Source organism: Giraffa tippelskirchi, chromosome 5 (assembly GCF_054371585.1).
Source record: "Giraffa tippelskirchi isolate mGirTip1 chromosome 5, T2T-mGirTip1v1.2.pri, whole genome shotgun sequence".
NCBI lineage: Eukaryota > Metazoa > Chordata > Mammalia > Artiodactyla > Giraffidae > Giraffa > Giraffa tippelskirchi.
This window is the reverse complement of record NC_137279.1, coordinates 181,557,891-181,570,322: the sequence shown is the minus strand read 5'-3', so window position 1 is coordinate 181,570,322 and position 12,432 is coordinate 181,557,891. Positions and strand designations below refer to the sequence as shown.

At 48.6% G+C, this 12,432-nt stretch overlaps 1 long non-coding RNA gene across 1 annotated transcript in view; it reads left to right on the top strand.

Moving 5' to 3' along the window:
- Positions 1-12,432, top strand: part of LOC145504572 (uncharacterized) — a 71,104-nt gene that overhangs the window by 32,899 nt on the left and 25,773 nt on the right. Inside the window, exon 4 of the long non-coding RNA XR_014052309.1 lies at positions 1,135-1,271. This is a non-coding gene — a long non-coding RNA (uncharacterized LOC145504572). The remainder of the gene's footprint in view (positions 1-1,134; positions 1,272-12,432) is intronic.

Genomic DNA, 12,432 nt, shown 5'->3' with positions numbered 1-12,432 from the left:
TCATTGGTAAATGAGTCCCAGATGATGGGAAAGATTGAAGGCAAAAGGAAGAGGGGATGGCAGAGGATGAGATGGTTAGATAGCATCACTGAGTCAGGGAACATGAAGCTGAGCAAACTCTGGGAGATAGTGAAGGGCAGGGGAGGCTGGCGTGCTGTAGTAATGGGGTCACAAAGAGTTGAACACGACTTAGCGATTCAACAACAACATTACAAAAGCTGCTCGTGGCTTTGATCAACAGAAGCAGGGAAGGTGGCTGCTACCCCAGCTGACCCCAAACCTGGTGCAGTGGAGAAGGGAGGCCCTGTCAAGTTTCTCTGTTGTGATGCCTGTGGATCAGTGTCCCTCTCCCTTCTCCCTACCAGAGACCGGGCTGACTAGCGATTCTAGGCAGCCAGAGCCCCGCCTTGCAGAGCAGGCAAGAAGCTGGTGGCAGTGGGGACTCTGGAGTTAGCCAGACCAGGGTTTGAATCCCAATCCCACCCCTTAACTCAGCAGCAGTTTAGTCACTATGATCAGTGGAGTGTGGGAGCTGGCTCATGAGAGCTGCTGCTTACATTTTAGGAAATTTGTGAACCAGTTGTTAAACACAGCCATCATTATAAAGATTAGATTATATAAACTTACAATTAAATAGATTATGTTTAAAACAAAGACAATCAACACTAAAAATGACATCATTTTCTAATTCTTTTATTATCATCTCTAGTCTAGAAATAGTACCCCAGAGGCTCTTTCTGTCTACTGGATCAGTCTGGAGGAAGTGCTCCACAGCGGAGTGTTACCCCACGTCTCTTTCCAATGCTGTGTTGAGTGATGTCACGTTTGTGCTTGGTGTCAGCTGTGGTGGGAGTATCTGTACCAGGCAAACTGGCCAACAGCACATATCCTGGCCCTCTTTTTTCCTTTCTTTCTTTTCTTGGGATAGCTGGTTGTTAACTTTTACCAGCACAACCCTGATTATATTTTACCCCTCTGACAACCCCACGAGGTAGGGATTCTTGTTCTTTAGAGGCTTATGGGTGAAATGATACCTCTAAGGTCACAGCTGGTGGGTTTTAGAGCCAGGAACTGGGCTCACTCATGTCTATGGCTCAAAGACAAGTGCTTTCCTCTTTTCACTTTCATTTTTAGGTTTAGCGGTGACTTCACTGTTGCTTCCTTCCAGGCCCCACAGGCAGGGGTCTTCGTCTGACCCACTGTGACGCAGGGACGGCAGTGTGGCTAAAGTCGTGGTGCAGGTGGCTGTGGGGCCAAGAGTGGTGGCAGAGGTAAGATCTGGAGCAAGCAGTGCATCTTGTGTGTGGTGGGGGGCGGCCACAGAGGGAAGAAGAGCCTGGACTGAAAACCCCTTTCTTGGCCACTCTTTGTGGATGCTTGAGAACAGTCTAGAGCCTTGGATTTCCCGTTACTACAGTTAGTGGGCTTCCTAGGTGGCGCTAGTGGTAAACAACCCACCTGCCAATGCAAGAGACATGAATTTGATCCCTGGATTAGGAAGATTCCCTGGAGGGGGCATGGCAACCCACTCCAGTATTCCTGCCTGGAGAATTCCATGGACAGAGGAGCCTGGAGGGCTACAGTCCAGGGGGTTGCAAAGAGCTGGACACAACTGAAGCGACTCAGCACACAAACACAGCAGGGATGACTCCACCTCACCCAAATTCTTGGTTTGAGAATTAAACAAGTGAATGTTCCCAAAGCACCAGATGTGGCGTTGGCCACAGTAAGTACAAATGAGACAGATGTTCCCTTTTTCTCTTGCTCTCTCCTCCATCCTCCTTCCCTCTGCTCCTTCATTCTATCAAAATCCTCTATTGTCACCCAGGCCAGCGTGGCACAGGATGCTTCCCTCTGGAGATGGGAGTTTTGTTTCTTGGTCCACGTTCTTTCTCACCCCACGGGACACTTGGTGCTGTTCCTGCCAGCTGGTGGGCTCCTGTGGTGCTGCAGGGTTCTTAAAGCCAGAGAGCAGAGAAGGTAAGGGAAATCACAAGAAGCTGAAGGGTAGGGAGCCAAGGGCACCCACAGCCCCACCCTGCACCCTTCAATCCCCTGCCCTGTACCCTGCTTCACAGAGCCCATTGGTGCACCCCGTCTTGAGGCATCACTACAGCTGCCACCGAGATCCTAGCCACAAGCTGAGAACTTCTAGGGCTTCCTCCACGTGTGGAGGTTGATTGCTGGGGACCCACATTCACCATGGTGTGGCTGGAGACCTCCTGCCATGTCTCCCCTCCTCTCCAGTTCTCAGCGTAAACCTATCCATGCCCGGCTCCCTTCCTCCCACCAGGGGACAGAGCTGTCCTTCCTGCTCTCCTGTCCCACCAACCCTGAGCACAGGCCCTGCATCCAGCCACCCGCCAGGCCCGCCACCCAGCCTGTTTGGCCAGTCCCCTTCTCCTGCTTCATGGTGCCAACCTCATCCTTCCCCTCCCTCTCTCCTGATACTTCTACTCGGATTACGAATAAACTGAACATTTTTTCATCTAAAAATAAAACCTCCCTCCCTCAGCCCAATGATTATCCCCATTGCCTTTTTTCTCTCCTTTTCAGAGCCAGATTCTTGGAGGGGCAGCCTCTCTCCACCTCCTTGTCTCCCTCTCTCTCTCTCTCCCCACCTGGCTCATCCTTGCTTTCACAGAAACCCATCTCATGAGGGCCATGATGTTGCTTCATCTGCTTCTAATGGCTGTTTTCAGCCTTTCCAGGGCTTCTCTGAGCTACTGGACACCCTCCTGGCCGTCTCTCTGGCCCCGTGTCCAGTGCCCTTGGGTTTTCTCTTGTAAATCCTGGTTCTTCCCAGGCTCCTCTGCCTCAGCCCTTCCAACACTTTCAATGCTGGGGATCCCCAAGGCACTGCCCTCAGCCCTCCTCTCTTTACTCTTTGCCCCCCTCCCTGAGACCTCTCATCCCCCACCTCCAAGGGCCTCAGCTCCCATTGGTCTTCTGATGACTCAGCAACCCAGGTTTCTCTCTTGAGCTTCAAATCAGCATGACACTTCAGTGACACTCAGCAGCTTAAACTCAATAGATCTGGAAAGCCATCATTTACCCCTTAAATCTCCACTTCCCTCTAAATTCTGCTCAGTACCAGCATCTCTCCAGGTACCCATGTAAGAAACCCAAGTGTTATCCTAAATTCCTCTTTCTTTTCTTCTCTAACAGCTTGCTGCTGCTGCTGGTGCTAAGTCACTTCAATCGTGTCTGACTCTGTGCGACCCTATGGACAGCAGCCCACCAGGCTCCTCTGTCCACAGGGTTCTCTAGGCAAGAATACTGGAGTGGGTGGCCATTTCCTTCTCCACTCTAACAGCTTACCCACTTCAAATACCTATTTCGACTCTACCTCTTAAAAATCCTTCAAGGACTTCCCTGGTGGTCCAGCGATTAACAATCTGCCTTGGAGAAGGAAATGGCCACCCACTCCAGTATTCTTGCCTGGAGAATTCCATAGACAGAGGAGCCTGGCCAGCTACAGTCCATGCGGTTGCAAGGAGTCAGACACGACTGAGTAACTAACAGTACTACTTGATAGACCAGGGTTCAATCCCTGATCAGGGAAATAAGGTCCCACGTGCTCTGGAGCAACAAAGTCTGTGTGCCACAACCAGAGAGCCCATGTGCTGCAGTGGAAGAGCCGCATGACACAAGGAGGATCCTGCATGTTGCAACTAACTCCTGATGCAGTCAAATAAATGAATTAATTTTTAAAAATCCCTCAAATTCTTCTACTTCTCTCCCACCCTACCCAGCCCCTCTCATTTCTCACTTAGAGTCCAGTTGCCCCTTATCTAGTTTCCAATGTCAACTTACAGCCTTTCTGATTAATTAAGATGCAGATCTGGAGAAGGCAATAGCAACCCACTCCAGTACTCTTGCCTGGAAAATCCCATGGATGGAGGAGCCTGGTAGGCTACAGTCCATGGGGTCGCTAAGAGTCCGACACGACTGAGCGACTTCACTTTCACTTTTCAGTTTCATGCATTGGAGAAAGAAATGCTACCAACTCCAGTATTCTTGCCTGGAGAGTCCAAGGGACGGGAGAGCCTGGTGGGCTGCCGTCTATGGGGTCGCACAGAGTCGGACATGACTGAAGCGACTTAGCAGCAGCAGCAGCGGCAGCAAGATGCAGATCATTGCTGTGTGAAATTCTTCAGTGAGATGCTCCAGCTTTGGGGGGTGAGCCCCAGACTCCCTATAAGGGAATACAGGCCCTTCCGATTTCAGCCCTCACACCTCCTCACCCTTGTCTCTTATTACTTACCCTTTCAGACCTTTGGCTCTAATTGTGTTAAAAAGCTTGCAATCCCCTGAATACAGCCTGGTTGCCCTTACCTAGGGTATAAGCTTGATGCAGACAGGGATTTGGGATCTTTGTGGTTCAGTCATATCTCCAGCCCCTAGAATAGTACCTCACAGAGAGTCAGTGAATAAATGAAAGAATACCATCTTGTCTTTTCTTCTGGATATCCCCTTCCACTTGTCTTTACTCTCCTCCAAAATCCTTCCCTGACTTCCCAGGGCTGGCTCTGTGGGCCCCTCTCTCCTTCTGTAGCACCCTTTCCATTCATCACCATAGCACCCACACTGAGTGATTTATTGTCAGAGTTGTGTCTCACTTTACTCACGCATTGGCATGAGTTTGAGTAAACTCCGGGAGTTGGTGAGGGACAGGGAGGCCTGGTGTGCTGCAGTCCATGGGGTCTCAAAGAGTCGGACATGCCTGGGCGACTGAACTGAAATGTGTCTCACTTATCTTCCTCCTGCTAAGCATAGAACTTGCCACTCTGCAGAATTTGCTAAATAAATACTGGTTGAGTGAAGGAAGTACCGAATGGGTGGGGGACCCATTCCAAGCCCCCTCTCCTCACACCCACCATCCTCCTGTTTGCTGAGTGACTACAACTCCCAGCTCAGGCTTCCTCCCCATTGCCTCCAACGTGGCCGTTCATGACTTCATCATCCCTGTAGGGACTTCTCAGTGTGGAAGGGATGTGAGCTCTGGCTTGGTGCAGCTGAGGACGTCACTGTGGAAAGGTTCTCTCCAGGACAGCTCCTGAGACTTGGTCCGTGGTCTTGGGTCTCTCTGGTGTCTGCCTGAGAGGATCCAACATAAGACCCCATCTTCCTAAGGGAAGGACCCACGAGATCCAGATAAAGAAAGGGTCAAGGCGAATCTACTTCTAGAGGTTGAGATCTGAGAATGGTTCTGTTCTCACAAGGACTCGGGATGTTGGTCATGAAAACTGAGGCGGGAACCTGCCAGAACTTGGTGGAAGGCTGTGACTTAGGGGTGGGCACAGGCGAACCAGAAATTCACCCCAGAAATACCAGATGCAGGGCCTAGTGAGTCCGTACAACTAACTCTGACCCCCATCTGCTACAGGAAAGGAGAAGGAGGCTTATGGCCTCCCTTCCCCAGTCAGGATAGTCCCAGGGACTTGGAGGAACCCAGCCCTGGGGAAGGGGCTTGATGTCAGGCCCTGGCAGCCTCAGTGTGGTCAGTCCTGAAGTTCTGCTGAACCTCACATTCCCTTGGCTTACCCATATCTTCATTAATTCCTTTAGAACCTTCTCTTCATCTTCAACAGGCTCTTCACTCCTTCCCTATCTTTCTTGCTTCTCTTCATCTATCCTCCTCCTCTAGACTCCCAACCTTGACCCATGGTCAGCCTTCCTATCAACAGTCTCACAACGTCCAAGCATCCAATGTGCCCTTGACTGCCCATGGCTGCCTGATAATTTTGAAATTTGGGGAAATAATTCCATTGGTTCTTTTTTTCCTTCCTGGGCAAAGCCAAGGAGGCTTGCTGATTGAATTTCCTGAAGATGGTTTTTGGGAGGATCAATCCATTTATTCCAAGTAACCTCTGGCTGAGAGTCCAGGTGGCTGCTCCAAGTCTTTCCCACTCTCCTCCAGGCTGAAATGAGTGAGATGTCCTGATCTTCTCAGAGGCAAAATGAGTAGAGACTGAAGTATCCTTCATTTCTCTCTTTCCATTTCAAAAATTCTGGGCATCTTCATTGCTTTCCCTTTGCTACTGACCAAAGTGTCCCTCCCTTATTCTGAGGCCAATCTCTCTTAATCTTTCTGTTATTCTGTTTTCATCCCACTCCTGATACCTCTGAGACCTTACTCCATCAGTCACCTCCCCTTTCTTGCATTTCCAATCTTTTCCCTTCCGTTGACATCTTCCTAGAAACTTATAAATGCGCTCAGGTCCTCCTGACCCCCTTGAGTGACTGCTCTATCTCTCTCCATCATTCAGCTTGTCACTGCTGCCACTTCCTCACCACCCACTTCTTCCTTCATCCTTGTGCAATCTGGCTTCCACCCCCACTTCTCTATGGAAACTGCTCTTCTAATTTCTCCAACAGCTTCCTCATCTCCAAATTGAATGCGTTCATGGCCCATGGGAAGCACTGAGAGAGGTGAGGCCTCCCTCCCAGGATTGGCTAGGGCACTGGGCAAAGTCAAAGCTGCTAGGAGAGCACATTAAGCCATAGATTCACCTGTGAGTAGATTGGTCCTCAAATAACTGCCCTGCCATGCCTTTCGCCTGGTGATTCTTGTGTGACACCATCAGGTCAACAAACAGATGGCCTCCCTTTGTGGTGTCCCTCCAACCCACCCATCCAACCAGTTCACTTTTCTCCAGGCTTCACGGTCTCAGTTCCTTAATGTCCCCATAACCTGCTCCCACAGCCTCCTCTCATTCTCGCCAGCCTCATCTGATGGAAGACTGGCGTGATCAGCCACGCTGGTCCCTGCCCTTTCAGGCAAACTGATCAACAGCAGCTTTATCTACTAAAAAGAATAAGGTGTTCTTAAGCCATCTAGTGTATCGACTCTGATCAGAAACGTGTCAAGTAGGTCCAGCCAGTTTGGGACCTTAGTATAGAAATATTATCTTTGCAATGAACTTTTATGCAATGGAAAGTCATACAGGACACTTCTTTAAAAGCATTCTGTGCATTTAGGTGCTCTTTTTATCTTTATTCACCTACTTGGTGAGATGTCATTTTACTTTTCCCTTTTTTTGGTGCATTTTATCTTTAGTGGGTACTTGCTACATGCTGCGTAAATGGATCAGTGCATGAATGAGTGAATAACTATTGCAAATATCAAGTTTTTCTTTGTCTGATTATCATTAGCCAATTCTCCTTTGCTAATGCTAAGATTATCTGTTGAACATTAGCCTCAGTCAGGGTTGATCTTTGGGTATATCACATATGAAGAAGTGTCCCTCATGAATAAAAAGTTTAACTAAAATCCAAGAGTGCAGTATTTCCCCAAGCTCGGAGGGGTCACCACTTTGTGGATGATACTTCCCTGGCAGGACTGTGACCTGAGCTGAAAGAGGGGTCTGTAGAGACATATCCTGCCTGGACCATCTGCAGCGCTTCCTCCTGCCGAAGGTTGTTACAGGGGAAGTCACAGGGCTGGCTGGAGCACTGGGCTAGTGCCCATCAGAGTGTCCAGCCTCCTGCAGAATCCTGCTGCCTTCCTCCCATTGATTTGGCCGGGATCTTTATTGTCTGCTCAAATGTAATTAAAGAGTCCTCTGATGGTGCCAATTAAAGACTCGGAGGGCCGGGAGCGGGTGCTCACGGCATCACATGGTGCGGCGCGGTGAAGCTGTAAACATCCATTAGCCATTACAGTTCTCATTAGTCCTTGAAAAACAACTCATTAGTGTCCATAGAACTGACAGGTAAATACAGCTAATGGGCTAAATCTATCAATAAATTCATTGTGTGCAAAATCAGGGTTTCTGTCATTGTGCTGCTTGCGGTGACTAATCAGAAGGTTAAATACTCCTCCTGCAAAAATATATATAAGTTACAAAGCACTTAGCCTGATAGACTGTGAAAAAATGGCATGTGAGAAACTAATGAAGACATCAAAGGCTTTATTTATACGTAGGGTGGGTTCATTTCAAGTTCAGGTTGCTATGAACTGTCACAGCTGTTTAGCTGAGACTAAATTTTAGAAAGCATATTGATTTGTTTTAATTTAAACGGGGCAGTTTACAAAAGCTGCTTGAATCTGAAGTTATTCCAGAAATGATTTCTCAGTGCCTGGTGGTAGGGGGGTGGGTCTCAGTGTGCTTCTGTTGTGCCCCCCAGCCCCCCATAAGGCATCTCTGGAGAGGCTGTTCATCCTACAGTTGGAGCCGGGGATCCTGGCAGCATAGGATGGCCTGGCAGCATAGACAGGCTTTTAGGCGTCATCTACCCAATCCCTTGATGAGGCAGAAGGACAGATTGAGGCCCAGGGTGGCTGGTGACAGGCCCAGGGTCATTTGATACATTAGTGGCAAAGCCCAGGTCTCAGGCCATTGCCTCCTCATCCTGGTGCTGCCTTGCTCTCTCCAGAGGCACTGCGATGCTGCAGGACTGGGCAGGGCTGCCTCAGATGAGGGCTGTCTCTCTGGCGATTTGCTCTCCTTCTTCATCTTGGTCTTCTACAGCTATGCTCCTTTAATCTAGAGCTGCCACGACTTACTTTTCTCTGAATTCAGCTCAGCCTCTGCCCTTGGACTTGTGCACTTTGGGAAGCAGCTGAGGCTTAGTTGCTTCCTTTTAATGAAGCAACTTCTATCTCCAGCTGCCTGTTCCCCAACCCTCTGGTAAAATGCTCCCTTTTCATCTTGTTAGATGAAATGAAGGACTTCCTCATCCCGAAAGGTTGATACATTAGGAGAGGTTATCAGCTGGTCACAGACAAGTTCTGTCTGACCTTTCTGCTCTAACCTGCAGGGCTTTAGAACTTTTAATTTGTAATCAGCATAAACATAAACACAGGGAGATTTACATAAAATTTTGGCTTTCCAGCTTCTTCTGGAAAATGGAAAGCTCTGGCCACATGGGGCTTGACTTCCAGCCAGGCTCCAGTTTTAGGGCTGAGCAATGGTTGGGGTTTGGATGGGGCCATGCTTCCTGAATACCCCGTGTCCTCCAGCCCACACCTGCATCAGAGCTGAACAGCACCTCCTCTGATGCTCACGGTGAATGCCACCATGTGCTCCCATGTCTGCAGTGGAATGACTTCTGACTGGTTGCTCTGTGGTACTGGCTCCAGACTCAAACCCCAGGCAGGAGCAGTGAGGTGGCCATCCCAGCTCATTCCCTTCAAATTCCTGTTTTTGCTTCTGGCATGGAGAACTGGCCCACAAGGCTCAGAATGATGGGTTCCCAAATCTGAGAAGGGCTTTCAGAGGTTCATGAAAATAGCCAGTATTTCTACTCTACCCTCCTAACCTATCTCCTTCAGCCTGTTTATGATTTCCTCCAATTCATGCTTCATGTGGCTTCTCTTAAAGATGTAAATGTGTGAAGACATGGCTTCCTGGCATAAAATCCTTCATGGTCTGCCCCTTGTTCTTATGATAAAGCCCAGAACCCTTTCAATGCCAGACAGGGCTCTGTCATTCTAGCCCTCCTCCCTCCCCTGCCCTGCACATGCTCCATCCTCCTCATCCCTCTGCTTCAACATCAGTGGTCCCTTTCGGTCTTCCAACTAGCCTTGTAGGCTCCCCTGTCCTGACAGCCTGAGCATCTACTGTTCCTTCAACTGGAATATTCTTCCCCAGAGTTTTACATGTCCAGTTCCTTCCTTCAGGCTCCTCAGGCTTCTTCCTTTCCTTCAAAATTGCCAAACGTATCCTGGAGCTTCTGAGCTTCCTGTTCCTTCTGCCTGGATTGGGTTCCCCTGTCTTTTCACTGCCAGCTCCATCTCATGGTCCAGGGGCCAGCACAAATATCCTCCTCTCTGCAGAAAGGATTTTTTGCGACAACTCCTCTCCCTCTCCACCCCACCTGCCACTCTTCTTCATGGCACCAAGTGTGGGCTGAATTGATATCATTTACTTGTGTCCTTGTTCATTATCTGCTTCACCTTCCAAGACACAAGCTTCGTGCAAGTAGGACTTCATCTCTGTGGTTCACAGAACAGCCTCAGGGCCTAGATGAGGGCCTGAACTGTGGAGCTGCTTGGTAAATAATTGCCAACTGAATTACATCAGAGAACACGGCTGGCCTGGACCGTCTTAGTTGTCAGTTGAGGCCTAGAGAGGTCAACCTGATGGAGAAAATGAGGCAAGAAGATGAAAGGAAGGTATTAGAAAAGAAGAAAAGGCACTCACTTTACTAGTAACTGGGGTTTACACGTTAAAACAACACACTACCATTTTTATCCACCAATTTGGCAAAAATTTTACATGCTGGAGAGGATCTGAGAAAATGACAAGTTCACTGCCAGGCACTTTGGACAATGACTCAGTTGTATCCAGGAAGTTGAAAATGCACGCACTCTATCAATGAGGTGTTGTGTTCCTGCATCTGACCTGGAACAAGCCGGGTATGCACAGTGATGCACATACAGATGATCACTCATTCATTCTACATCTGCTTACTATCCACCCGTTATGGGGTCTACATACTGGGGATAGAACGGTAAAGAAAAAACCATGGGAGACCCTTCCTTCATGCAGCTTGGGTTCTACTTGTGGAGACTGATGGTGATAAGGGCTGTGGGGGAGAGTGAAGCCAAGTAAGGTGGGAAGGGTGCCCTGGAAGAGGGGCAGCCATTCTGTTTTGGGCAGTTGAGGAAGGCTCTCTGATGAGGAGACATCTGGGCAGAGTGAAGTTCATGGATACGGCTGTGTGGGGAGGGGGAGTATGGGCAGAGGGACCAGCCAGTGCAAAGGCCCTGAGGCAGGAGCAGGTGAGGGGAGTTGGAGCAAGTGGGTCAGGGTGGCTGGAGCTGGGACAGTAGGGGTTGGGGTGGTGAGAGATGGAGTGGGAGGGATAGGGGGAGTATCGCCAAGGCTCACTCATATAGAGTCTTGTCAGGCACTTGTAAAGATTTTGGCTTTGACTCTGAGTGAGATGGGGAGCCCTTGGGGAATTTCGTTTTGTGAAGATCACTCCAAGTTGCTGTGGCTGTGTTAGAAATTAGACTAGGGAGGGGGCTGTGACAGTAACACAGGAGAAGGATGACGTGGCTTGTCATCACAGAGAGGTATCCAGAGTCAATGCTGGGTACACATTGGAGATGACGGGACTGGCTGTAAGATTGAACATGGGGTTTGAGAGGAAACTAAGATCCAGGCCAACGCTGTGACTTTTGGTCACCTGCAAGAATGGAACTGCCGTTTGTGAAGGTGGGAGAGACATCGTAGGTAATAGGACTTTGGGTGTTTGTGTGTACATTACCTTTAACAAGCTATTAGACATAAAAATGATAGTATCAAGAAGGCAGCTGCATGTGCAATGCTGGAGGGATCAGGTGGGTGGTTGAAACTTGAGAGTCAGCAGTGTGTAGCTTGTATGTCGAGCTGTAGGGACAGAGGAAATCACCCAGAGATCTAGTGGGTTGGGAAGAGCAGTCTCAGGAGTGAATCCTGGGACTTGCCATTGTTTGGAGCTCAGCGAGTTAAGGACAAATCAGAAAAGGAGATTGAGAAGAAATAGCCCTTCTTAGAAAAAGGACCAAGAAAAAAAGGAAGTGCACAGAGTTTCCAAAAAAGAGGTAAGGATGCCACAGGATACTCATGATTAAGGAGGAAGAGTGGGCCTGGATGTTGCCTGTCAGATGCGGCCACAGTGGTCACTGGTGACCTTGCTGCATGCTGTTTTAGTGAAGCTGTGGGTGAGAAGCTGATGGGCGTGGGATGAAAATATGGAGGGACTGAGTGAAACCATGCTTTGAAGAGTTTTGCTTTAAAAAGGACCAGAGAACTGAGGTGGTGGCTGGAACACAATGGAGAAAGACAAAGGTGTTTTGTTTTTTTTTTTTTTTTTAAAGAGAAATACTGATGTGTTGGCTGATGGGAACAATCTGGTAGAGAAGGAGTGGTCTGATGGTGCAGGAGAATGAAGAGATAATGACTGAATTATTTGTCACAGCAAAAAATTAGAAACGGCCTAAAATGTCCATCAGGAGAGGAATAGATAAATATGTTATATTCAAAAGGATGAGATCCTCCACAGCTGACTCATTGCCCAGAGGAACGAATTCCAAGAGCAACAAGGGGCCTCACTGGATGCTTGTGCCAAGGTCCCTTGTCCACGGTACAAGGGAAGCACAAGTCCCTTCTCGGCTGTGAGAGCAGGGCTGTGTCTGAGGCGTGCCTGGAAGATCTTCCTTCCATTTGCCTTGATCAGAAAAATCCTATGTCGTGGTGATGGTAAACATACTAAATAGCAGCTCCTCACTATGAAGTGTTTCATCAATCCCTTGTCCTCATGAAGATTATATTCTAGATAGACATGACATAATAATTTTTAACTTGGGTTATACTGAATGCTATCAAAGAGAGTATCAGAGAGGAGCCAACTCCCATCTGCTGGGTTGACCAAAAAAATCCGTAACCTCTTACGGAAAAACGGGAATGATTTTTTTTTTTTGCCAACCCATAGAAA